The sequence below is a fragment of the Rattus norvegicus genome, chromosome 10 (assembly GCF_036323735.1).
Source record: "Rattus norvegicus strain BN/NHsdMcwi chromosome 10, GRCr8, whole genome shotgun sequence".
Lineage (NCBI taxonomy): Eukaryota > Metazoa > Chordata > Mammalia > Rodentia > Muridae > Rattus > Rattus norvegicus.
The window spans coordinates 98973073-99000603 of NC_086028.1; the positions used below are offsets into that span (position 1 = coordinate 98973073).

General features: G+C 48.5%; 1 protein-coding gene and 1 non-coding gene across 14 annotated transcripts in view; both read right to left on the reverse strand.

Annotated features, from left to right (window-relative positions):
* Window positions 1-27531, reverse strand: part of Slc39a11 (solute carrier family 39, member 11) — a 421148-nt gene that overhangs the window by 197918 nt on the left and 195699 nt on the right. The gene's annotated exons all lie outside the window — the stretch shown is intronic.
* Window positions 16018-16092, reverse strand: Trnaa-ugc10 (transfer RNA alanine (anticodon UGC) 10). Its single transcript has one exon. It is a non-coding gene; the product is annotated as a tRNA-Ala (tRNA).

The window sequence follows — 27531 nt, forward strand, 5'->3', positions numbered from 1 at the left end:
CTCAGGACTCCTGCTCCTGCCGGAAGTACTCTGAGAGCCAAATCTGCCCAAAGCAGGCAGACCAGAGACCAAAGGTAGCCAGTGACGTCAGTCACCGGAGGAGAGGAGTGGGGAGGGAGGGATGACATTTAGGAAGCAGTGACAGTTCTTGGGCTTCCTCTCTGGGTCTGGAAGAATGTGCAAGGAGAGTGTAGTCAGAAGAAAGTGACTCAGGGGGATGGTGTGAGACCTCCTGCCCACATACATGTGGCAGGACTCACGTGGGAACTGGCAAAGGGCTTCCTATCCCACATCCTGAAATAGACATCTCCTCACACCGCCCTCCTCCACCTCCTCCTCCTCCTCCTCCTCCTCCTCCTCCTCCTCCTCCTCCTCCTCCTCCTCTTCTTCTTCCTCCTCCTCTTTCTCCTCCATAACACCATAGGGGGCAGCTAGTCCCTTCCCCCTGTTTTCCGCTCCACCCAGGCACTCCAATTCCCGGCCCTCTAGGTAGATCCCAACTCCAGAAAGAGATGATGTGCACAAGACAGGAGTAACTTTTGGTGTTGTCGATAATACACACATCCGTGCCCTATATAATGTTCTACGGCTCCAACTTGGGGCAACAATAAAAAGAAGGGATAAAGAGATGTGAGAGGAGAATGGTTGCGCCTTGGCCAAAGCAAGCGGTGTGTGTGCTCCGGTTGGGGAGGCTGTACATAGATAGGGCAGAGAGGAGAGGAGACAAACAGCTTGTAGACAGGTCTGACGTCATCTTCCCACCAGTACAACAGATGCACGGTGTATCCTTGGCCATGCAAAGGGCCCAGGCCTGGCCTCTAACAACACTGGTAGGAAGAGCTTCCTGCCGGTGCATTCTTTCCCTTCCTCATGGTCCCCTCTCTCGGTCCCACCACAGGTGAGACTGTCCCCTGGCATTCTGAGACTTTTCCAACCAGTGTCTATACTGAAAGTGAGGGATATTGAAGCTGGTTTCTGGGACAGCTGCTCTTAGCTATCTGGGCTAATAACAAGTCCACAAGGCTGCAAGCCTTGGCATCGCCCTTTCTTCTCACTGTAACAAGATGTCAGAGGCATGTGTGGGAGAAAGGTCTTAGGGGAGCGTCTTCCAGTGTCTAAATCCAGGCCTTTTCCCGACTCTCTTTGCTCAGACAGATCAAAACTTTTGATCCTCAGGTAGAGAGGGTCTACATTCCTCCAAGCAATGAGGATGTTTCCAAAAACTGACTTTGGGCCATCATGGGTCTTTAGGATTAGGGATGGAGGGGTTGGGGATGTAGCTCCATCGTTAGAGTCGTTGCCTAGCAACGCCTGTCAAGCATGTGTGAAGCCTTGGGCTCCAGTCCCACATAAAACCAGATATGGTGGCACAAGTCTGTAATTCCAACACATGAATTCCTCACGGTGGGCATGAGAAGGGCAAAGGACCCAACACTGGAGTCTGACTGGAGTCCCTCACCAACTGACAGCCAAGTTACTGTGAACATTGCCTACAAAGAGACAGGACTGCCTATTCTATAAAGATAATTCAAATAAAAATGTTAAAATGGTAGGAGCCATGCTTGAGGTCCAAGCATAATCTTGTTTTTTAGTTCAATCTTAACTCCTTTCCCAACTCTCAACCTGCAACTCCCTTTACATCTCATGGACAAAACTAAGTTTGTTTATGACAATGATGACTACAAAGGGTTCTGGATAGGAAGCATCAGCTACCAACCAGAGTCCTGGTCCTGTGTACTAAAGACATGGAGACCAAACAGTTGTGATCAGGATGTCAGTGCTACACAGTATCCCTCATTGAAGCCGGAGTCTACGTCAATGCTACACAGTATCCTTCCCTAGTCTATAACAGTGCTACATAGTATATCCCTCATTGAAGCCCGGAGTCTCCAGCTGTAAGCTCCACCCACCGTCTCCATCCCTCCTGTTTCCATTGGCTTTCCACTAGCTTGTAAGTGTTGGCCTGTGTAATAGTGCTTGGCCCGGGGACTGGCACTATTATAAGGTGTGGTTCTGTTGGAGTGGGTGTGTCACTGTGGGGGTGGGCTTTAAGACCCTCATTCCAGATGCCTAGAAGCAGTATTCTGCTAGCAGCCTTCAGATGAAGATGTAGAACTCTCAGCTCCTCCTGCACCATGCCTGCCTGGATGCTGCCATGTTCCTGCCTTGATGATAATGGACTGAACCTCTGAACCTGTAAGCCAGCCCCAGTTAAATGTTGTCCTTTATAAGACTTGCCTTGGTCATGGTGTCTGTTCACAGCAGTAAAACCCTAACTAAGACAGCCTTTCAGACTACCAGGGGCATCCCAAGATGTGCAGACACTCCGAGCACCAGGGGCATCCCAAGATGTGCAGACACTCCGAGCACCAGGGGCATCCCAAGATGTGCAGACACTCCGAGCACCAGGGGCATCCCAAGATGTGCAGACACTCCGAGCACCAGGGGCATCCCAAGATGTGCAGACACTCCGAGCACCAGGGGCATCCCAAGATGTGCAGACACTCCGAGCACCAGGGGCATCCCAAGATGTGCAGACACTCCGAGCACCAGGGGCATCCCAAGATGTCCTTCCAGGATGAAATCAAAATCAAAGCTGCGTTCCCATCTTCCACTCCATTCTTGAGCAAGAAATAGGATAAAACTCTCCAGCTAACTTGTAGCTATTCTGAAAAGTCCTAACCTGTACTGATAGGGCACACACGGTAGAGCTGCATGAACAAGTAAACCCACAACCAGGAAACGAATGGTAAGAAACAGTAGAGTGTTGGGGCAAAAATACTACATTTAATGAGAATTTCTTGAGCATTCTCGAGAGAAATAAACAGAGCCCTCAGGGCAGATGCTGTGAACGTAATGAAGGAAGGCTTTCAGGCAAGTACCTGTAGAAAAGGGATGGGGCTCAATCATGGGGCCAGGGAAATGAATCCTGCAGAAGGGCAGGGACCTGACTGAGTTCGCCTCCGCTGAGGTGACCAAGCAGGAAGTAAACAGGAAGGCAAATTCAAGAAAGTATGAAGTGGGTGGAGTCCCGGGAGGCTCAATTGGCCCAGAGAAGTGAGAGATGGCTTCATTCACAGAGGAGGAAAAGTTCAAACATGGGCATGAGGTTAAGGGCACGCACAGGTAAATATTTGGACTAGTCATCCCGGGAAGCACATGGGGACCGTGCATCTCAGGTTTCAGACCTTTCACTAAGGATCCATGAGGTTGGGGATCATGAACGTGACTGCATGACAGTTTGCTGTGCCATTTCTCCAGCAATGTTCCCAGGCCCCTTCCATCAGGGAAGCGTTTGAATGTCAAAAGGTCTGCACACCAGTACTAGAAAGCTAAAAATACAAAGTTGTTGAGAAGTGGGGTTTGCGGGGAGAATTCATACCCCACATACAAGTGTAAGCCCCTGAGCCGTCTGATCATGATAGGCCTGTTTGGATTTTAAAGCATGCCAGTTATCCCCTAGATGGATCAAGGCTTTGCTTCTCTTGAAGGGGAGAGAGATGAATTTTCATTACATCTGTGGATGTTTTGCCGCCTGAACCTGAGCGTCTGTCTTTTCTTTGTTGTATGACCTCAGGGAGTTGTTGCTGTCCCCAATCCTGGGCACTAGTTAGTAATATTATTTTTATATACAGCCTTAGCCTGTTTTAGCATATGTGAGGTTTTACAGATTCAGGAGGCACCAACCCTTCCATGGTGAACTAAAACTCAACCACGCCCTCAGTAGTGCAGAGCCAATCCCAGGCAAGTAGGGCCAGAGCTACAGCTCAGGGAGAGTAGGACCAGTAACACTGGCCTGACCTAAACTGTTCACTATCCCACGCCCTACACACACACACACACACACACACACACACACACACACACACACACACACCCATTTCACTTATTTCTTTTAAGTTTTTTAAATTATTTTGTTTATTTATATTCCAGACATTGCCCCCCTCCCATAGTTCTTCATCTCATTCCCCCTCCCCCTTGCCTCTGAGAGGGTGCTCCCCTGCTTTTCCCCCTTCTCTGTGGCCTCAAGTCTCTATAGGATTAGGCACATGCTTTCCCACTGAGACTTGGTAAGGCAGTCCTCTGCTATCTATGTGTCACGGGCTTCAGACCAGCCAGTGTATGCTCTTTGGTTGGTGGCTTAGTCTCTGGACTCCCAGGGGTATGGGTAAGTTGAGACTGTTGGTCTCCCTCCCCTTCAGCTCCTTCAGTCCTTCCCATAATTCCTCTGTAGGAGTCCCTGACTTGAAGCTAAGGTTGGCTGTAAGTATCTGCATCTGTCTCAGTCAGCTGCTGGGAGGGCCTCTCAGAGAGCCATGCTACGCTCCCGTCTGTAAGTGCAGTTCTAATATTTAATTGTGTATGTGCATGTGTGGTTTATGTGCCCATGTGTGCAGGTGCCTGCAAAGCCAGAGTAGAGGGGTACATGCCCTGCAGTTGGGATCACAGGCACCTGTGAGGCACCTGATGTGGGTGCTCTGAAGAGCTCCTGAACGTGAGTGCTGAGCCATCTCTCCAGCTCCACTGGAACCTCCTTCCCCAGAGGAGCCCACGCTCTGACCTCCATTTTCCTCTCAGTTTTGACTTCTGCCCCCTGCTGGTTCCCTCTGGCCCTACCTGCTATGGTGTGCCCAATTCTCTTAAGACATCTAAGCTCCACCTTCCCCTTTGCATAGCACAGGCCTCTGCATGGGCCCACTCGGACTTTCCCGTGAGTTAAAAGTCCCACGGGTGCACATGAGGCCCTCCACCTCAGCTCACTCCTGCCGGCCTCCCTCTACCACCTTCTATGTGTTACACTCACGTGCTGGCACCTTGTTAATCCTAGCAGTGGGCAGAGCCCAGCCAGGCTGACAGTAACCACACGCCACGCAGCCCAGATGGTCCCACGCACTGTCAGCCTGGAGCAGCTCACACCCCACAGCTCCTGGATTCACACCTTTAACTAAAATGTCCCCGGATCCAGGGAAAATAAAAAGTCTGCTAAATAGACATTTTTCAAAAACCCGCCCTTTTCCCTTTGTGTAGACGGGAGCCAGCCACTCACACCCACACCACCATCTGTCCTTGTCGAGGGCTGTCTGCTGCGACACACACGTCCCTTGTCTGCCCTTGCCTAGGAGCGCAGGCGCACACAAAGGAGGCTTTTGTTTCTTAAGAGGGGATCAAGTGGGAGCAGCTTGTCTTCACAACAATGGGAATTTCTGCTCAGTCAGTGAGCCAGCTCTGGAGTTAACTGCCTCTGAGTGGCCCATTAATCTACACCATTTTTGTGATCTCTGAGATATGACATACTGTCAGCCATATTCACAGGGGTGGAACATGGATGCATACAGACAAGCGTGCCCTTTGTATGTGTATGCACACAGAAACATACATGGCCAAACACAGGCGAACAAAAAAGAAATCTCAAAGCTTTATGACAGGACGGGAAAAATGATCCCATCACAATTGTTCCCCTTAAACACATACATAACCCTTGTCCCTGACCCTTTTCTTGAAGGCAGGTCCCTGCTGTCTTACAAAGTCCATCCTGCCCATGTTTCTGGGAACCCTGAAGGCTGGTCCCAGAATTCCACTGTGCACAGAAATTTCCATTCCTTTTCTGTTCCTCTTTTCTAGGCTTTCTAAACTAGAGATGGCCACATGGGTCACACAAAGCAGCTGAACGTGGCTGCCACTTCACCAGGACATCACTGTCCTAAGGCCACCAGGTCTATGTCCCACCTCTCCCCTTTACAAGAAACCTTCTCACCCACTTCCCTTCTAAAGCATCTTGGCAAAAATCTAATGATCAGACATGGGCCAAAGGTCAAGTTCAAAGGGTAGACTTCCTGTGGCCACTGAAGCTGTCTTCCTGGATTCAGGAGTATCTTAGTTTCTGTTTACCAGGTGTGACTTGTACCAGGAGGGACCCTGTAGCTTCCACACCTCAACTCTGGTGAGGCCATGAGAGTGATTTACCAAGCATGCCCAGTCGGAGTTGGCATACCTCTAGCAGACAGTTTGTCAGTCAAGAAAGGGAACACTCTACATCGTACACATGCACAAGCGCAAACACTCACACACACGCGCACGCGCGCGCGCACATACACACACACACACACACACACACGCATGCACACACGCACGCGCACAGAGAGACAGAGACAGAGAGAAACAGACAGAGACACACATACACACACACAGGCTATTTCTTAACACTGAGATGAAATTGACATGTTTTTCAGAACATCTGCAAATTAAAGAGGGGCATGAGAACTTGGAGAAAGTAAAGGAAGTGGAGAAAAAATCATCTGTGTAGTTAAGATCATTTCTGTATTGTCCAGGGCTTCCTACTCTGCCCTCAGTAACCTGAGAAGACACTGTGTATCTGCTTGGTATTATATGGTAACTTCCACTAACTTAAAATATTCCATCCTGGAGAGAGACTCCTTAAGACTTGGGAAATGATGGTCTTACTCTTCTCTTGCTCTCTCTTTGTTCTTCTCTGCTCTGCTCTTCCCTGTGCTTCTCTCCCCATCTCCCCCTTCCCCCCCATGTGCCCATGACCGGCCTTTCCTCTCTTCTTCTACTCTTCTTCTCTCATCAAACCTTTCTACATGGGAAAAAAAAAAGACTTGGGAAATGAGTGACTCCAAGTCTCAGGAAGTACCTAAAACTGATGAAATGCACAAAGCTCCTCCTTCCTCAAGGTTATACAGGCAGTAAGGCTTGCTGGGAAGAACAGCTACCAGCAGAGCTGCTGGGAAAAACACAGACCAGTTGAGCTGCCTGGAAGAGACTCTCTGACCTGTCAAGCTACCTAAAGTCCTCCAGTAAACACCAGAGCTCGAGCTTTCAAGAGGCATCCCCTATACTGTGTGCCAGGGGTGTGCTCAGGGTTGCTGCTGCCTTTGAGTCATCCTGTCCCTGTAACTAAGCTCTCACTCACCCCTGCAAGGAGACCCGATAAACTCACTGGTTCCTTGAACTTGTCTTTGGTAGTATCATTGCTTTGGTCTATCATTGTTTTCCTATCTAGGGTCATTAGATATTTTTCTCTATCTCCCCGGGAAAACTGTCACACAATGTTTGGTATAGGGCATTCGAAGGAGAAACCAGCTCTGTATTCCCAACGATGCCTCGGCCAGTGCACAGAAAACAGAGCTACTGGGAAGGACTAAGGGATTCATTGGTCTGCTCCCCACTATCCAATGTTCAAGGATGTGCAATACAGGTTCCCCACTGCACTTCCTGCTAAGTCTTCAAATCATTCTCTCTGCAGCAACAGCTGGGCACCTCAGGAACAGGGACTGTGGCTCCAGAGCAGGAAAGCCAGGCTCTACCTCATGGAGGAACGCCTTCAAATGAAATGCATCTCGGGGAAGCTACAAATTGGAGAAGACAGATGGGAGGAGAAGTAAGGCCAAGGGAGCATCATGGGCAAGTAAGGAATGGCAAGCAACCCCACAGTCCAGTGGAGCATCCCACCATGGAGAGCGACCCCACAGTCCAGGGGAGCACCCCACCATGGACAGCAACCCCATAGCCCAGTGGAGTGCCGCACCATGAAGAGCCTTGCAGGGCCAGAGAGAAGTCTGGAGGATTCCAGACAAAGACAAGGAAGATTTCAAAATAAAACCTCATTGGCCTTCTAACTATGAAAGAGCTCGTGGCCCTCCACAAGGAAGCTTTTCACAAGGCTAAGTCCACAAGGGAGGGAATAGGTGTGAACCACCATGATGTGAATGGGTCTGCAACGTGCCCACAGTCCAGATGAGTTCCCTGCAGGAGTGCCACATGACAATCTATGGGCTCTTCTCCAGTATGTATTTTTATATAAACTTTAAATAAGCCTGTGGGTGTGAATGTGGGAACGCAGTCTAGGTACATATGGCATACGTGTACATGTGTGTACGGAACTGAGAGGGGAGCTTTAGGGGTCCCCTTCTACCCCTCTCCATCTTATTCTTTCTGAGGCAAGGTCTCTTCCTAAACCTTGAGCTAACGTGTTTTTCAGCAAGGTAGACAGCAGGCAACCCCAAGAAATCCTCTTGTCTCCAGTGCCCCATAGTGTTGGGGTCACCGATGTACATGGAACTATACCTGGTTTGCTAGGTAGCTCCTGGGATCCAAACTCAGGTCCTCATGCTTGGACAAAGCAAACCATCTCTCCAGCCCTCCACTAGATACTCTTGAGTCAATCCTTCTGATCTGGCTGGCCTCTCGTCTCCACAATGATCACTACCTGTCTTCACCAAGAAGGACTGGGGGGGGGGGTGTTGTGGCAGGTGGCCAAGGAGTGGACTGTGGCTAATGAAGCCTACAGACCCAGACTCAAAGGGACCGTTAGCTACGGGTACAGAGCAAAAGGAAAGAGAGCAACCAACAGGGCTGAACTCAGGTGCAGCAGGCCAGCTGGGACCTGCCTCTGCTCTAGTGGGGAACTAATACCTTCCCCTGTCACAAAGGGTAATAAACCAGGTGACAGCGTCCAAAGCCCATACCCAATGCCCATCCCCTTGATTTGAAATCCATGCTGGCCAGCTTCCTGTAGGTATGTATGACTAATTGCCTGAGAAAACCAACACTAAAAGAAGGAAAGATGGATCCTGGCTTACGGTTTCAGAGGTTTTGTTCCAGGGTCACCTTAGGTCATAGACACACAACCCATGACAATAGAACCATGTAGTAGAGGTACACGTTCACCTCATGAGGAGGTAAGAGGGGCTCACACCCCAATGACATTACTTTGTCCCGCTGGGCTCCACATCCTGAAGCTATGGCCATATCCCATCGGCACCTCAGACATAGTACACAAAACCCAAACCATAAAAGTAGCCTAAATGTGTTTTTAATATTTTTTAAAAAATGACCTCATCTGCATACATTTCCTTTGTCTTGCCATCCCCACAAAAACCCTATCTTTAGAGAATGTGGGGGGATCAGGGTAGGGGGCTGAGCAGATCCACCATGGGTAGGCTCTGGAGTCACATCCAAGGTGTCTTTGTCAGCTTCCTCTGCATGGCAGTTACTGGATCTCACAAATCTGTGGCTATAGTTTGGATCTTAGATGTCCCCGAAAGGCATGGCCCTCAGCCCAGCAGCTGTGTTCGGTGACAGAGCTTGTGAGTGGGTGACAATTGACCTTAGAAGACAGAGACAAAGAAGGAATGTACCTCTCTACAACCTCAACTCTCCCAAACCCAGCCTTCTGTTGGTACAAGCGCAAACCTAAGAATAACACCTTACAACCCAATGGCAGACAGTCCACAGAACACCCAAACCCAGCAAGAGCAGGACCATGGCTGGGCCCTGGAAATCCTCAAACTCCTACCTCCTAGTGAGGCTCTCCGTGAGATTCAGAGCTTATCTGTGATTTCTCCATTTGCCACTGTGAGCTCTCTGAGATGTCAGGGAAGGGAGAAGTATCCTGAGAAAAATTCTCTGCTCAGTCTTGAAAACAAGAGACAGGAGGGGAAAGATGGTTCAGTGGTTAGAGTTCTTGTTGCTCTTAAAATGGGACCTTTGCTCCCACACAGGCACCACTCCCACCCACCTGTAACTCTAGCTCTGGGGACCTATCACCCTCTTCTGTTCTCTGTGGGCACATGCACATGAGTACACACATACACAGACAGACAGACAGATAGACACAAATTAATGAAAAACAATTTAAATAATGAAGTGAGGGGGAAAAGGGGGAAGATAGATAAGGTAAGTGAGAGGAAGAGGCGGGGAGAATGGGTAGGTTATCTGTGGGGGAACGGGGTAGGTTACCTCAAAACACTTCTCTTCCAGTGATCATAAAAGTGAAGAGAGAAAAAAAAAAAGAGAAAGGAGCAGGGTGGGGACCACGGCCACAGGCATGACAACTGGACACACTCCTGACACCCCAACCATAGGGCAGTGGGAGACAGAATGGTTCTGCCTTCTAGAAGAAAAACACAAAAAAGGTCAAAACCTAGCAACTTACACAGAGAGCAGCTCGGAGCCCTCCGACTGTGACCTGTGGGGGGTTAGAGTTTTAGGGTGCCCTGTCAGGAATGCAAGATGGAGCTGAAAACGACTTTGAGAACACCAGGCGTCAGGGACAAGAGTAGCTGCACGGACTCTCCAGAAGCTCTCCCCAAGACTTTAGCTGCTGCTGAGCTCGGCTGCTCTGGATGGCATTCCGGAGAAGTGGGTCGCAAGCTGGGGCTTGGATTGGATTCTATTTTGGGAGTGTGAGTGGCTTCAGTAAAACTGGATGCTGTGAACATTTTCAAAGGGGCTTCTCACAGAGCATTTTACAAACTTGGGTTTTCTCTGCTTGCTGAATGTTGCCAGAACCATGGAAGCACTTAAGTCTGCAGAGAAAGTGCATCAGGGGTACAGGTCGATGCTCTCCCTGCTCTGATCTATCCCTGGTGACAGAGCCAGGGTCATCCTTTAAAAATTTCAGACAGGCCAGGCTCAAACCCCCCGGTGGCTTAACGGGACTCTCAGTACAAAATCAGTCTTACCATGACCCAAGAAGGCTGATGAGGATGCGGTTCTGATTGTTCCCTCTCTCCCCTCTCGAACCCCACGTCTAAACACCATTTGTCTCTTTCATAGTCACTCGGTCTGAGATGATGAATGGGTGTGCAAGTGTTTAATTAAGAACACAGCCAGAATTAAAGGAGAGCTCAGACACTCCCCCCGCCTGCCCACACGAATGCCTGTCCCCTTAGCACCTTCATGGCCTGAGCTGTAGACTGAAAGGCCAGGGTCTTGGCCAGGGTTTCATTGCTGTGAAGAGACACCATAGCCAAGGCAAGTCTTATGAAAGCAAACGTTTAATTGGGGCTGGCTTACAGCTTTGAAAACTTAGTCCATCGTCATCATGGTGGGAGCATGGCAAGACCCACACAGATGTGGTGCTGGAGAAGAGCTGAGAGTGCTACATCTTGACCCAAGGGCAGCGAAAGGAGATTGGCTTCCGCACTGGGTGGAGCTTAAGCACAGGAGACCTCAAAGGCCACCCCCACAGTGATACACACTTGACCTAACAAGTAATAGTGCCACTCCCTATGCGCCAAGTATATAAACCCATGTGTCTGTAAGGGGGTCATTCCTATCTCAAACAACCACACTCCACTGCCTGGCCCCCATAGGCTTGTATCCATAACATAAGAAAAAATGCATTAGTCCAACTTCAAAAGCCTCCATTGTACATCACGGTCTCAACAATGTTTAAAAGTTCCAAGTTTAAATTTTGTTCTGAGATTCATGCAATCTCTTAACTAAGATCCCCTATACAATCAAAATTAGAAAAAGCAGATCACATACGTCCGACGTATCATGGCACAGGATATACATTACCATCCCAAAACACAGGGGGGAGCATAGTGAGGAGATATCGGACCCAAGCGGGACGGAAAATCAGCCGGGCAAACTCCAAACTCAACATTTCCTTGTCTGATGTCAAATTGTTCTTCAGATCTCCAACTCCTCCCAGCTTTGCTGCCTACCACACATTTCTCTTTCTCTTGCTCCCTGTTGGCCGCTCCCTTCAGCAGGTATCCCACAGCTCTGGCATCTCTAACCTCTTGGGGAATTCAAGGCAATCAGGCCTCACCTTCACAGCTTCTCATAATGGCCTCTCCAGGCCTCCATGCAGGGACACCAGACATATTCCTGGCCTCGGTAGCTTTCCTTAATTCAGAGAGAGAAATTCCATCCTTGATTCTAAAACCAGAGCCATGGAGCCGAATCTGCCAAGCTCTCCTGCTTGCTGGGGCTGGAGCAAGGCCCCTTGTCCAATCACATCTTCTCAATTCCACTTTCAAAGATTTCCTTCACTCCCTAAGCCTGGCTGTTCTGGAACTTGCTCTGTAGACCAGGCTGGCCTAGAACTCAGAGGTACCGCCACGGCTGGACCTAAGCTTTTCAAAAATTTCTCTTCGTGGTAGATCTTTATAAGCATAGCCATTATGCCTCAAGATCTGGATTAAAGTTATGTGTCCATCAGGATCAAAAGCCTGTGTCTTCCAGTCTCAAGGTCCGGATCGAAGGCATGTTGTTGTCTACCTGTCTCAAGATTCAGGTCAGAGATGTGCCCTCCATGTCTGGATTGTAGTTCATTCCAGATATAGTTAGGTTGGCAACCAAGAATCCACACCTTTTGTCAAGTTGACAGACAATCATATCTCCTTATGAAATCATATCTCAAATCATATCTCCAAGTGAAAACAATAACCAGGTCACAATAACGCCTAACATGATAAAACTCCCTCGTATGATGCGAATGCACAGTAAATTTAGAAGAGGTGGCAAGGTCCCTTTCCAACATCCTTTGCACGGGATGGAAGCCTAGCTGGGTGGGATCTATCGGAGGTCACCACTCCTTAATTCCATTGAATATTTGTTTATCTCCGTGAACACAGATTTGGCTCCCTCACACCTCTTGGTGCCCTTTTAACTCTTAAACCAAACATTTTCTATTTTTTTTCTTCCTCAGTTTGCTACATTTGATCAAGACACGATCTTCATAAGAGTGAACCTCAGGACAGAGTCTATGGGAGGCTCTTTTGATATTTCCTTTCTCGATACAATTAATTGAAATCTCTTCACTTTAACCTCAGGCAGACTCTTGAGACAAGGGCAAAACGCAGCCAGCCACATTCACACTAAAATATCACAAGAACAATCTCTAGGCAACCTACTAAAACCTCTTCTCCTCTTGAGCCAGGTTCCCACACTTCAAGTCTCCCTCACTACCCCTGTCTTCCATGTTTCCATTAGAAAGCATTAGAAAGCCCCACTTAAAGCATTCCATGATCCAAAGCCCCCAAATCCACATTCTCCCTAACAAAAGCATGGTCAGGCCTACCAGCACCCTACTCCCAATACTAACTCCTGTCTTAATTAGGGTTTCATTGCTGTGAAGAGAAACCATGACCAAGGCAAATCTTTTTTTTTTTTTTTGGTTCTTTTTTTTTCGGAGCTGGGGACCGAACCCAGGGCCTTGCGCTTCCTAGGTAAGCGCTCTACCACTGAGCTAAATCCCCAGCCCCGACCAAGGCAAATCTTAACAAAGGAAAACGGTTAATTGGGGATGTCTTGCAGTTTCAGAGGTTTAGTCCATTATCATCATGGTGGGAAGCACGGCAGCTTCCAAGCAGACATGGTGCCGGAGAAAGAGATGGGAATTCTACAGCTTGATCCAAAGGCAGCAGAAGGAAACTGGTTTCCACACCGGGTCAAGCTTGAGCATAGGAGACCTCAAAGCCCACACCCGCAGTGACACAATTCCTCCAACAAGGCCACAGTTCCTAATGGTGCCACTCCCTATGGGCCAAGCATTCAAACACGTGAGTCTACAGGGTCATGCCTAGTCAACCACCACATAAGTATAGGATAAGCATCTGTAATGATCTAGACTTCTTAAGAATATTGCTCAATTGATAAAGTGCCTTTCCTTGCATGTTCCCCAGCACTGTGCAAACCAGACATGGGTAGCACATGCTTGCCATCCCAAGCACTCAAGTAGAGGCTGGGAGATCAGAAGTTCAAGGTCATTCATCATCACCTACACAATGGGATTGAAGGGTGGGCTAGGATAAATGATACACAAAGAGAACAACTCCGGCAATCAGCTGTACTGGGGGGGAAACAGATAAGTAATTAAAACCAGCGATCAAACACTGCAGAAGGACCCAGCAATAATTCAAACACACTTCCAGATGCCCAGAAGCGAATTCATATTTTTTTTTATTCTAGGGAGCATCAGCTTTTACAACAACTGCAGAGCCAGCCTTCTCACAGTGCAATAAACAAGTGCTTAAGTGGAATTTAATGGCCTGGGACAGACAGTGCTCTGAGCCATGAGAAAGCTGTAGGAATGAAGGTGTATAATTCCTTACTAGACCTAAAATATGGCCGTTTCACCAATAAAAGAACAGAAGAAAGTTTAGGTGGGTTGGGGTGGGATTTGCCATGGTTATGGGACATGTGTGCACCACAGAGGGGAAGGGGAAGAGGAATTTAAGGAACAAAAGCACATGCAACCCATTGGCTATCTCCACAAGCTGGGGTGTTGCTCCCACCGTGAGGAGATTCTAAGGCACTCAGAGGAGACCAGAGAAAAGTCAAGCTGAAACCGAGCTGGGTTTTCCAAACAAGCCCATTCCTGAGCGAACCTCCCATTAATACAGTGATACGTGCACGGCTTTACTGGGAGCACGGGCATGGCTGGCTCTCCCCTCCCTTCTATCTACTATTGAGAGAAGGCTTACCGTGGCTGTTCGCCATCCCTCAATCCTCCTCTTGGCTGTATCAAGTGACAAAATTATAGCAATTTAAAGCTCTTCCAGGACCTCATTTTCAATACCAGAATCAGATAATATCTCACACCCGAACAGAAAACAAGTGTCCCATGAGCCAAGCAGAAGGGTTAGTTTTATGCACAGAAAAGAATGGGGGGAGCAGAAACAAAACCCCCAAAGCAGACTGGTCCTATGTGGACTGGTTTCTATGTCAACCTGATGGGCTAGAGTCATGTGGGAAGAGGGAGCCTCGACTGAGAAAATGCCCACATCAGACTAGCTTGTAGGCAAATCGGTGGGGCATTTCATTGATTGGGGATTGATGTGGGAGGACTTAGCCCACTTTGGGCAGTTCCAACCCTATGCTGGTCCTGAGTGCTATGAGAAAGCGAGCCGAGAAGTGTGGTGATCAAGCCAATTAATTAGCACTCCTCTGTGGCCTCTGCCTCAGCTCCTGCCTTGAATTCCTGCCCTGACTTTCCTGGGTGATGGACTAGCTCTAAGGTGAAATAAATACTTTCCTTCCCAGGCTGCTTTGGGTGATGGCGTTTTATCAGAACAATAGAAGTCCTGATAAAGACAGCATTCTCCAAGTTACTTTTCTCAGCAGGAAGGCAGAAATATAAAAAATAAATAAATACCTGGCTAATATCGGGTGGGGTCAAGTTACAGTGTATGCACACATGCATACATACTAGTAAAAAAAAAAACAACTTGGAAGGAAAGGGTTTGTTTCATACATTCTAATCACAGCCCATCACGAAGGGAAATCAGGGCAAGAAACTCGAGGAAGGAACTGGGGCACAGGCCATGGAAGATTGCTGCTTACTGTCTTATTCAGACTGCTTTCATTTACACCCTAGGATTATCAGCCCCAGGGTGCCACCCCACGCTGTGGGCTAGGCCCTCCAATGTCAATCACCAACCAAGAGCGTAGCCACGCAGGACTGCGGACAGGCCAATCTGATGGAGACGTGCGTTTCCTCAATTGAGAGTTCCTCTTCCCAGAAGTCAGTGTGTGCTTCAAGATGACAGGAACTAACCAACCAGGGCAGTGTGCATATGTGTATGTGTGTGTGTGGGTCCAGTTTTGTTGATTTTGTGGGTTTTCTTATGGTGTCCTGGACCCCTACAATCCTTCCTCCCCCTCATGTGCAGGATTCCCCCAAAGTTTGGCTGGGGGTCTCTCTGCATCTGTTTTCATCCGTTGCTGGAAGCCTCTCTGGTGACAATTGGGCCAGACACCAGTCTACGAGCACAGCAGAATATCACTAGGAACCATTTCCGTGACCTTCCCCCCGTTTGTGTTTGATCCTGCTGTTCGGGCACAGGAGTTTGGCCTAGAACAGTGGCCTCGTAAAACCGAGAAACAAACACGTGAGTGCCTGTGGCAGAGGGACAGGAGCAAACCTTCCCTCTAGATCTTTACAGCCCGCCACATGAGTGTTTTCCTCTACCCAGTGTCAGCATCCGCCATTCACTCCGTTGGGCAATGGGAACATGCCAGAGCTCAGCGGAATTTTTTAAAAGAGAAAAAGAAGATTGGGCTTCTGTGGCTTGGGTTAGACTTGAGCTTGCAAGCTCGCTACCACGGGATAGAGCCCGTGTCGCCGCCGTGCAGAATTCACTTTGCCATTGTTTGTTTTTCAAGACAGGGTTTCTCTGTGTAGTCCTGGCTGTCCTCGAACTCAGAGATCCACCTGCCTCTGCCTTCAAGTGCTGCTTTCAAATTCTTTTTTTTTTTTTTCGGAGCTGGGGACCGAACCCAGGGCCTTGTGCTTGCAAGGCAAGCACTCTACCACTGAGCCAAATCCCCAAACCCTGCTTTCAAATTCTTAAAAGGCTTCCGCCAGCTCTTTCAATCTGTCCCTCACCATGGCACAGGGCATGTCATTCTAAGAGCTGCTTCACCAGCCTGGGACCAGGGGCAGAAAGTGGAGGCTGGGGTGGTTGGTGTAGAGCCAACCTGTCACCTGCTTATTTGAAAGCAAACTAACTCCTCTGGCTGCAGACAACTGAGCTTTGCTTGTTCCGCTCTTAAGGAGAAGCTGACTCACACGGCCTGTGACAGCAGACAAATGCAGTCAATGCTAGAGCTCTCGCATCTATGGAAAGCAAAAGCCTGGAGAGCCACATGAGCCCCTGGACTTCTCGACCCTCCTCCTCCCTGCTAAAGTGCCCATGAGCACAATTTTCTCTATATAAATGCTCCTAGAAATGTTGGGTGAATTCCATCGTCGGTGAGTCATCTAACTGTGAAGTTAATAACAATGGGGGGGAAAAATCGAAACTACAATTTTATTTTGAACCAACCACGCTTTGGACGACAGCTGTGTCTAGAGCTTACCTGGTCTCTGTTCTTGCGGTCTGCTTGGGAGAGAGGAAGATGTCTGAAAGAGACACCTGTGTCTCTCAATCTGTCAGACTATTTTAACGATGGACCCCCGAATAATTGGGAAATTTCCCCGGGAACCTCACTCTGGGAGAATGAGAGGGTACCAGCCAGTGAGGGAATGTGTCTCCCAGAAAGAGAATTCACACAGTTCTATAGGAGGAGACTGAAGCCCAACAAATGATGGGGCAGTGGTAGACAGGACCACACTGTAACCAGCTGGCCCTCCACTTTAACTTTAATGTCACTAGCCACAGGTCCTTGGCCCAACAATGCTGCCAATTATGAGTTTCATAATATGCACTCAGACTTAAACCTAAACAAGGAGTGTTTGGTTACCCCGTGGTGTTCACACCATTATTGCATAGTGGGCGTGTCTTGCCAGGCCAAGTCACTTGTAGCTCAGAGTTTGCTGGTGAAATACCAATGATTAAAGTGAGGGTTTATTGTCTCTGCTCCAAGTGTGGCTACACTGAATTAATCTCCTTTCCCTGCTCTCCATTATTTTTTTTTCTTTTTTTCGGAGCTGGGGACCGAACCCAGGGCCTTGTGCTTGCCCTGTTTTCCATTATTAAGTTGGCTCTTTTTATGGTCTTATTGAGGATGGGTGGTCAGACCCATCTTGGGGAGATATTGTGATAGGCTCCCCCCAAGTTAGATAACAGCTAACTTGGACCCTGACAGCTCCAAGGACCAAAAGAAAGCCAGCAGGAGCCACAGAAACCAGACACAAGAAAATGTTTCATGATTATAGACCCACGGACAGGGCTTGCCCTAAGATTTTCCTCTCTTCTAGTCAGAGCAGCGGAGTGGAGGCCACGCATGTCTAGTAAAGGTTTAAATGAGAAGATGCTAGTTTTATGAATGCTCTCTCATAGGAACTCACTCTGTGAGTCCAGTATTAATTCCTACCCATGGCAGAGCCCTGTGATCTAACTATTTTGAAGTAGGCCCCATCTCTTATAAATTCCACCACCCCAATTTTGACACCATGGGGTCCAAGTTTCTGATACATGAACTCAGGGAGAGGGGGTTCACACTTATATTGTACCCAAACTACAGTAGCCAACATTCCAAATGGAGCACTCCCAGGGACCCCAGGGTCCTTTGTCCAGGAGAGTTCTACCACATGTCTCCATGTGTCTCCATAAGTTGTTTGTTTTTTTTTTAACTCCAAGAGGGGTGACCGTGTGCTTCAGAATTAGAGGCTTGTTTTGCTCCTGACCTCGTGGGATACTAAGACCCTGGGCTTAGGTGAATAAGAGACTAAAAGACTTCGTTAACAAGTCAAATGCCGGACTGAAGAGACAGCTCAGTGGTTAAGAGCACTGTCTGCTCTTCCAGAGGTCCTGAGTTCAATTCCCAGCAACCACACGGTGGCTCACAACCATCTGTAATGAGATCTGATGCCCTCTTCTGGTGTGTCTAAAGACAGTGACGGTGTACTGATATAGAATAAATAAATAAATCTTTAAAAAGAACCAAGTCAAATGTCCTTATGACCCAGAGTTATAGTCTCTGTTTGAGAGAGATCACAGTTCCCACCATGGAACTAAGAATACAAATACTCCATGCTAACTCTTGCATCACTGAGTGTGAACCAGTATTTCCTGAGACAGCATCAAGCCCATCACCTGGCCTGTAGAATACAGTTTGAGGCACTCTCTGACAAGGACATCACTGGTGCTCAACAGAACAGAGGGCAATCGCACATGCTTGGGTGTTCGGTGGCATGGATGGCAGTCTCGGGATGTCACATGTAGTATTTGTTTAAAAGCAAATCTCAGGGACATTAAGCCTTTCATGGAAGCTGTTTGCACATCTCCTAAGTGGGTTCACAAACGTGAGGCCCAGAGTTCAATCCCCAGAACCCACATGAGAAGTCAGGATGGCAGCACATGTTTATACTCCCCTTGCTGGCGAGGTGGGAAGTAGGGACAGGAGGATCCCTTGAAGCTCAACAGCCAGCCAGCCTGCCACCAGCCAGCCTGCCACCAGCCAGCCTGCCACCAGCTAGCCTGCCACCAGCCAGCCTGCCACCAGCCAGCCTGCCACCAGCCAGCCTGCCACCAGCCAGCCTGCCACCAGCCAGCCTGACACCAGCCAGCCTGACACCAGCTAGCCTGACACCAGCCAGCCTGCCACCAGCCAGCCTGCCACCAGCTAGCCTGACACCAGCTAGCCTGCCACCAGCCAGCCTGCCACCAGCTAGCCTGCCACCAGCCAGCCTGCCACCAGCTAGCCTGACACCAGCTAGCCTGCCACCAGCCAGCCTGACACCAGCTAGCCTGACACCAGCTAGCCTGACACCAGCTAGCCTGCCACCAGCCAGCCTGCCACCAGTTAGGCTGACACCAGTTAGGCTGACACCAGCTAGCCTGCCACCAGCCAGCCTGCCACCAGCCAGCCTGCCACCAGCCAGCCTGCCACCAGCCAGCCTGCCACCAGCCAGCCTGCCACCAGCTAGCCTGCCACCAGCCAGCCTGCCACCAGCCAGCCTGCCACCAGCCAGCCTGCCACCAGCCAGCCTGCCACCAGCCAGCCTGCCACCAGCTAGCCTGACACCAGTTAAGCTGACACCAGCCAGCCTGCCACCAGCCAGCCTGCCACCAGCCAGCCTGCCACCAGCCAGCCTGCCACCAGCCTGATGAAGGCTCAACCCCACGAGAGATCCTGCCTGCTTTAGTTAAGGTTTCGTTGCTGGGCAGACACCATGACCAAGCTCAACTCTTATAAAAGACAGCGTTGAATTGGGGCTGGCTTACAGTTTCAGAGGTTCAGTCCATCGTCATCATGGCGGTGTGCAGGCAGACATGGTATTGGAGACAGAGCTGAGAGTTCTACATCTTGATCCAAGGGCAGCTGGAAGGAGAATCTCTTCCAACTCGGCAGAGCTTGAGCATAGGACCTCAAAGCCCACCCCCATAGTGATATACTTAATCCAAGAGGGCCACACCCACTCCAACAAGGCCACACCCACTCCAAGGCCACACCCACTCCAACAAGGCCACACCCACTCCAACAAGGTCACAACTAATAGCACCACTTCTCAGGGCCCAAGCATATTCAAATCACCATAATATCTCAAACAAAAAGTGGAACGCACCCAAAGGATGTCAGGTTGTTCTCTGACTTTCTTATGTGTTTGCACGTGCACACACACAAAGTGTGAGTGTGTGTGTGTGTGTGTGTGTGTGTGTGTGAGAGAGAGAGAGAGAGAGAGAGAGAGAGAGAGAGAGAGAGAGAGATTCTAACAAGAAAGGGGTGGGGGGTGGGGATTTAGCTCAGTGGCAGAGCACTTGCCTAGCGAGCGCAAGGCCCTGGGTTCTGTCCCCAGCTCCGGAAAGAAAAGAAAAGAAGAAAAAAAAAGAAAGAAAGAAAGGGGCGGGGGGGGGGGGGGAGTCATCCCATACAGAGTCCAAATGAGAAAGAAGTAAAAGCTACTTTTGAGTGTCTAGACAAACCAGAACATTCTTGGGAGACTTTAAAATCTATTTCATCAGCTAGCATATCCACTCAGCTTGAACCTCCTCTACCTTCCCTTTCAACTCGAAACTTCTCAGATACTGAAATTCCCACTTTAAGCTTGAAGCAGCGTTCCTGTATAGGGGAGAGAAGCAGACATGGAAGGGTTGGACATGCCCAGAAGGACCTGCCCCTCCGCCCTTTCCAGTGGTGCCCTAGGGTCAGGGGGCGTGTCTTGGAGTCCTTAGAAACCATGGGTTTAATGTCTGTGATTCACCCTGTAAAGACCTAATTGCTAATCAGCTGAAAGAAAACATCGTGCTTAGAAAATAAAACGCATGTCTGGGTTTAATGCATGGCACTGAGGAGTCCCCAGCGGGGGGGGGGGGGGGTAGAGGGGGGGGCAAGTATTTGTCTGCCTCAATGTACCGCTGAAATGAGGCACAGAGAGCCATGTGACTTGGCAATAGCGTTAAGGAAGGGCACGAAAGGAAGAGAGACAGGAGATACAGGGAAAGCCTCCTAACCAGACTTCCAGAACGCAGCTTTGGTTAAAAAAAAAAAAAAATCCTGCTCTGCTGGTCAAGATGTGCAATGAAAACTGGCCTCTCTGTAACCCTCTTCCTTCAGTATGTCAAATCAGCCATGGGGCTTCCTAACAGCAAGCTACATGATAGCCAGGGGTGGCTTGTTAGTTCTCCGACCGTCGTCTTCAATTGAGTTCTACTGTCATGTTTCCTGTGCCCTGGCCCTGCAAAGCCTCTCGTCCACCAGTGGGAGACTCTGGGCTGCTTAATCCAATCGCTAGCAAAGAAGGGTTCTGAGGATGTCTTGGCCAGATTACAAGAGCCCTTAGACTCAGGGGAGTCATTATCCCTGGCCCTATCCCTGGTCCCAGACAGGTGCACTGCGCAAAGGCCACGCAATGAAGAACCTTTGTGGTGATTGTGTTGGAATGTAAGACCGTGGGAAGGGGGAGATTGGGAGCGTGAAGCTTTATTCCCACCAACGAGGGAGAAATGCAAACAGTATGACACTTAGGTGGTTAATGACTCTAATCAAGTAGGGCTGGGTGCGGTGAGGATGACATATTGTCAGCAAGGCACTGGGAAGGGAGGCTTCAAAGCGAGGCTCTGCCTCTTAACAAATCTCCTGGATATTCACGCTCCTTGCTGATATCCAGTGAATGGTGGGCCTGAGGCACACCGCTAGGAGACTTTTAATTAGCGCTGTAGGCTAATGGGCTTCTGCTCTGCAAAGCCGGCCTGAAGCAAGGGCCTTGGAGGAGACTTTACCCAGATTGAACTTCCCAGAAAGAGGGGAAGGACTCCAGGGTGGCATCTACCCCTGTGGATCTCTATCTGGAGGGGGAAGAAAATGCCTCCAGAGGGCTTTTCCAGTTACTAGTATCACCAAGTGCTGTGGCACCGATGGGGCAGAAAAATGTCCTCACTGCAGCCCCCAGAGTCCAACAGGGTCCTCCGAGGAGCTGCCAGTGCTCAGAAGTGAGGGAGAGGCTGGGGATACTTTCAACCAACCACAGGAAGAGGGGGAGAAAAGCAGATCACTGAGACCGAGAGGGATGCAGTAGAGAAAGAAGGGGTCAACGAAACGAGAGAGGCCAAGAGGGGTGAAGAAAAAAGAAAGAGGTGAGATGAGACAAAACCGGAAAGGAGTAAGAGAGAAATAGCCAACAAGTCAAGGAGTGCCTGGTGGACCTTGGAGAAGACAGCTAAGGCTACGGTTACCATGGCAACACCTTGCTTGCTGAAAGGCAAGAACAGAGGAAGTAGCCAATGTCCCCGGTGGCTACACCTGCTGCTGCACATCTACACGCTCACCTGGAGGACCGCAGAGTAAAATCCTGCAGTCGACTTTCCACTCCCGCACCCCGAGGTCAATACCGGAACCCACCTTTGTGCATCTGTCGCCCCAGACTGAAAATGTTACATGAGCCCTTCTCCTGTGTGCTCCAGAGACACAGGAGGTTTGGTGGCCATGGTCCTGGCCATCCTCTAGTTCAAGGCCTTGCCCCATCTCCTGGGCGGAAGAAAAGGGAAGCTGAACAAAGTCTACCTGTAGGCTAGTGAACCATGTGTCTTCGTTACAGCCGCAAGCCTCCAGCTCTTCACACGCACGGACATGTTCTACCACCCAGTCGTCCGTGATTCGTCGAGTCTATTTTATGATGCGTTTTACCTAACACCCAGTCGTCCGTGATTCGTCGAGTCTATTTTATGATGCGTTTTACCTAATCCATATATTTATGCCTCTTTGTCTTCGGCGGGGATTGATTTCTCCGCAAAGAAGCCGACCTTCTTCTTAGTACAGTCTGTTGACTCATTTCTCAGAGCGCAAAAGCACTGCTGACACCCATGGGCTCAGCGACTGAAGAATCCGCCTCCAAACCCAAAGTTCTCCATGGTTTCCCCTGTGAGCAGCCTAGAGCAGAGCAATCTCACAGCCGAGCTTCCCGGGATCTCTCCCGATCTTTGTTATTGTTCAAACGAACCAAAAACAACTAATACATATGGATGACCCACAAGAAAATAGGTTTTATTCTATACAACTCATATGTATTAGCTTAGTCAATTTCCCAGGAACACTAAGGCCAAGCAGCTGCTATAGGATCAAGACCTAACCCTACCCTCGCTTGTCTAAATCTATGACCGACTCTCTGACCGTTTCCTTTTTTTTTTTTTCTTTTCTTCCCCCCCCCACCCCCCGACCGAACCCAGGGCCTTGCGCTTCCTAGGCAAGCGCTCACTGAGCTAAATCCCCAACCCCTTCTCTGACCGTTTCCAACTTGATGCCATCTGTGCAACCTGACAACTTTCAGGAACGAGCTGGGTGGTGTTTAGAATATATGTCTTCTTATGCATCAAAGCCCTAGAGAAAACAGCACATCTGTAGTTTCGTAATGACAGGGCAGGAATGAGTGCTTTCGATAGGGAGGAATGACTCCATTTAGCTCTACCATCTGACGTCCCACTAAAAGCCTTAGCCATTGCAATAAAGCAAGAAAAGCTCTTAAACATCAGGAGAAAAAAAATGAAACTATACTTCACAGACATGACACAGAAAACTCTGAGCGATATAACGGGCTTCTTACAACTAACATTATGAGCACGTAGGGTTTTAGGATACATAAAAGCCAGGTTTCTACACACGAGCAATGAGCAGTTGAAGTTTAAAACATATTGATATTTATCTGACACTGGATGCATACAGAGCTAACCAAACCTGTAGCTCGCAGATGCAAAACAAAAAAACAAAAAATAAAAACAAACAAACAAACAACGAAAATAACCACAAAGTACTCAGAGGAAGCGTGAATGAATGAAGACTTACACAGGATTCATAAATGAAAGACAAGATTCTCAAGATTTCCATTTTCTCTAAGTTAATGAATTCAATGGAATCCAAACCAAAATCTCATCAGGAATTCTCCTGTAAGTATTGGCAAACTGGTTCTAAATTTGCGTGTGATGACTGAGGAAGTGGCACAGACATAATAATCTCATCAATACCTGATTTCAAAAATATTATAAAACTCCAATAACAGAGAGGGAATTTGGAGAGACACACAAACTAACCAGAACAAAGAATCCAAAAACAGAGCTACACAAATATAGCCAATTATATTTCACGAGAGCGTGCACGTGCATGCACACCCCCCCTACACACACACACACACACACACACACACACACACACACAATCAATCAGCCAATCAGCCAATCAGCCAATCAATAGTGAAAGAAGAGTTGGAGTACTTGGTGCTGGGGAAGCAAGAATCTACATGGAAAAGAAGTTGCACCCAACACTATCAATTGAATTGGCTGGAGATATGTCTTGGTGGAAAAGAGTGCACACTGCCCTTCTAGAGGACCAAGTTCAGTTCCCAGCACCCATGCCAAGTAGCTCACAACACCTGTAACTCTAGCTGCAAGGAACCTGATGCTCTCTTCTGGCCTGCAGCACGCTTGCACACATACATACATACATACATACATACATACATACATACTTACATATATACATACATACTCACACATATACACATCATTAAAAATAATGTAACTCTTTAACCAGAAAGGTAGCTCAAGATGGAACACAAACTGTGTTGGCGTCTTTTCTGTTGCTGTGACAGAATTCCTCTCACGAAGGTGAACTAAGGGGAAAGACTTATTTCAGGTCACGGTTGCAAGGCAATCTACCAGGGTGGAGAAGGCAAGAAAGCATCAAGAACTTAAAAGCACGTGGCCATGCTGGGTGCTCGGTCAGAGAACAGAGCAATGGATGCTTGCCTTCTGGTGCTCAGCTCACTCTTTCTAGGCAGACAGTCCAGGATCCCCTGCCTAGGGAATGGTGTCCACTGTGGGCGGTGTTCCCACCCCCTACAGACATGCCTGAAGGCCAACCTAGTCAATCCCTCGCTGAAACTCTTCCCAGGCGATTGTGAAATAAACATCGACCATCGCATAGACCTAAATGTAGAATGCAAAATTTGTAGAAGAAAACATAGGAGAAAATCTTGGTGACCCTGAGTTAAACAAATAATTGTTAGATATGACTCCATACGGATATTTTGGGGAAATTGGTAAGTTGGACTTGATAGAATTAAGAGCTTCCCCCTGCCCCAAAGAATTGATCAGAGAATAAGAAGGTAACCTAGAAACTGGGATTAAAAGGAATGAAAGCCACAGATCTGCCAAAGGGTTTATCCTCAATGCTGAAAAAGCGGTCTAGGGACTCTGCTATAGGCACACAAACAGCTTTTGTTTATTTTGGGGCAAAGGCTCTTGACACCAAAGATGTTATAAAGAGGCAAAGGAGCACAGGAAGAAATTCAGAACAGCACAAAGGATCACACAAACTAAAATCACAAGAGACCACAAGGAGAGCTGAAATGTAAAAAGCAAAAGTTTCCACTGCCAAGGGCCAGGCAGGACTCACAGCAAGCGGAAATCTGGTGGGACTGATGAACTAGAAAATCACTTAGAAGGACAGTTTGGACGGATCCAGCAAAGGCTATCCACACACCACATAATTCCTCAACTCTGCTCCAAAAGAAGTGAAAGCTTGTTTACACACAAAGCTGTGTGCGAATATTTATAGCAACACCCCTCACCACCACCAAAAACTGGGGACCAAGGCAGATGTCTTCCAACTGCAGAATGGATAATAACATGTGGTATATCCACATAATGTGGAATATTACTGAGCCATAAAAAGGAGTGGCTCTTACTACTTGCGACATCATGAAGTACTCTCAAATGCCCGGTGTCACGTGAACGAAGTCTGGCTGGAAAGACTGTGTGATTCCATATGACATTCTGGGAGGAGCGGAACCCACAGAAGCAAGGGTAAAAGAAGTGACTGGAGTGTGTGGCCAAAGGTAAGTGGGGAGCTGCTGGGACTGTCTTCTATCCACTTCTGGAGCAGTAAGAAAATTCTGTGCATTTTCTATAACTCGGGGAACTGTGGGCAAGAAGAACAGAGCTGTTTATATATTTTAAAAATTAAAATAAGTCTCAAAACAGTCACACTATGTATCCCTAGCTGGCCTTGAACTTGCTATGTAGACTAGGCTGACTTCAAACTCACAGAGACCCTTCTGCCTCTGTCTCCCAAGTGCTGGGATTAAAGGTAAATATGTCCAGAGCTAGATTTAAAATACATTTTATGAATCTTATCTCCCAGACAACTGCACAGTCTTAAAATGGCCATAAAGCTTGGACTCTGGCCATTTATAATCTTAAGGGGTTTTTGTTCTTTTTGTTTGTTGTTTGTTTGTTTTTATAACCAAGGTATACATCTGACCTTATCAGAGATGATCCAGACCGTGGTGTATGGCTTCTGGCTAAAGCTAAGTGAATGAATACGGACACCTCAGTGAGGACAGGCCCGAGACCACACAGGGATGGGTGGGATGGGGAAGCAGGAGATGGGAGGCGGCACTGGTGGAGGTGGAGTCTGACTATGTGCTGAGAGCTTCAAAAAACTTTGGGGCGCACGGGGGGGGGGTGTCAGTGTAAACCAATGGTCCCATTTGTTTTCCAGGGAGATCTGAGTCTCCTTGAGGGCAGAGGTCCCATGTAAACGGCCTCAGCATCTTCCTCAGAGGAAAGAATGAACCCCCTCATTACTAAGGCTGACTGGACCAAACCTGACAGTGATACTAGGAGCCCAGCAGGTGAGCCTTGTCTCCTGGAGAGAACCGAGATTCCCAGGGCCACCTCAGTTCTAATGGAGCACCGTACACTCTCCTCCTTGTCCTCCATGATGCCTGCCTTCCCTCCTCACTTGGTTAGAGGTACCAGCAGTGCTGAGACTTGCTCCTGTTTCAGAATCATCGGTAAGTCTCTGAAGACACAGGTCCAAAGCGCTCCAGGCCTACCAAACCATAGTCCTTTGAAACAACTGACTTAGGTTTGGAAAGAAGGGGCTGCTTTTCTCCTCTGATCCCAACAGAGGAGGCATTCAAAGAAGCAGACAGAACACAGTGCTAGAGTGACCACCGACCACCAAAAGGAGTAAGAAGGCCTGCACCACACATCTGCTCACACAGCACACCACCGACCCCATTACCAATCCCCTTCCCTCAAGGCGGGGCTGCACCCACTCCACTGCAGATGACAGCCCTACCTCGAACCTCTCCTGACTTCAAAACCCAATCCTGTGCCTTCCTTCCCTCAGCCCTTCCATCTCCCAGGATCAAAAGAAGCTTCTGGTTTGTACCCAGGCAAGATAATAACAACGATGAGAAGAAAAAGAATCTGAGTGAACACATAGAAAAAAAAAAAACAACATACCGATCCTACATGCTCAGAGAGGCTGGGGATGCAGCCCAGGGGTACAGGGCTGGTTTAGCTGCATTAGGCCTTGAGCTGGACCACCCCTTCCCCAGCACTGAAGGAAAGAGGAAAAAAGTCCTAAACCTTGAACCAAAGTGCTACCCTGTATTTTACGAGTTTAAAAAGCTGCAAAGAAAAAAAAAAAAAAAACAAGACAGAACAATACAGGAAACCACTGAGCTGGCTGTTTCTGGGAGCAGCCCCTCTAAATCTCCGAGTAATAACAGCCCGGCAGGAATATCCTGACCCGGCTGGTGGGACTCTGGCCCGCATCTCAGTTGTTTCCCGAGCGCACATTAAAAAGACATTATCCTGTTTAATAGACTTATGGGCTGAAATGAATGTGTCAGGTTCTTATAAATATGAAGACGCCTGCTAGCCAAGCAAATGTTAAATTTTGCATAAGGAGGCAGTACCCTAACTCCTCTGTATCACTTCATGAATACCTCAAGCAGGGCGGCAGGCAGAGGCTCCAAAGCCCTGGTGAATTAAAAGGGATTTCATTCTATTGCTGTTAGGATTAGACTCCCCAGGCTCCTCT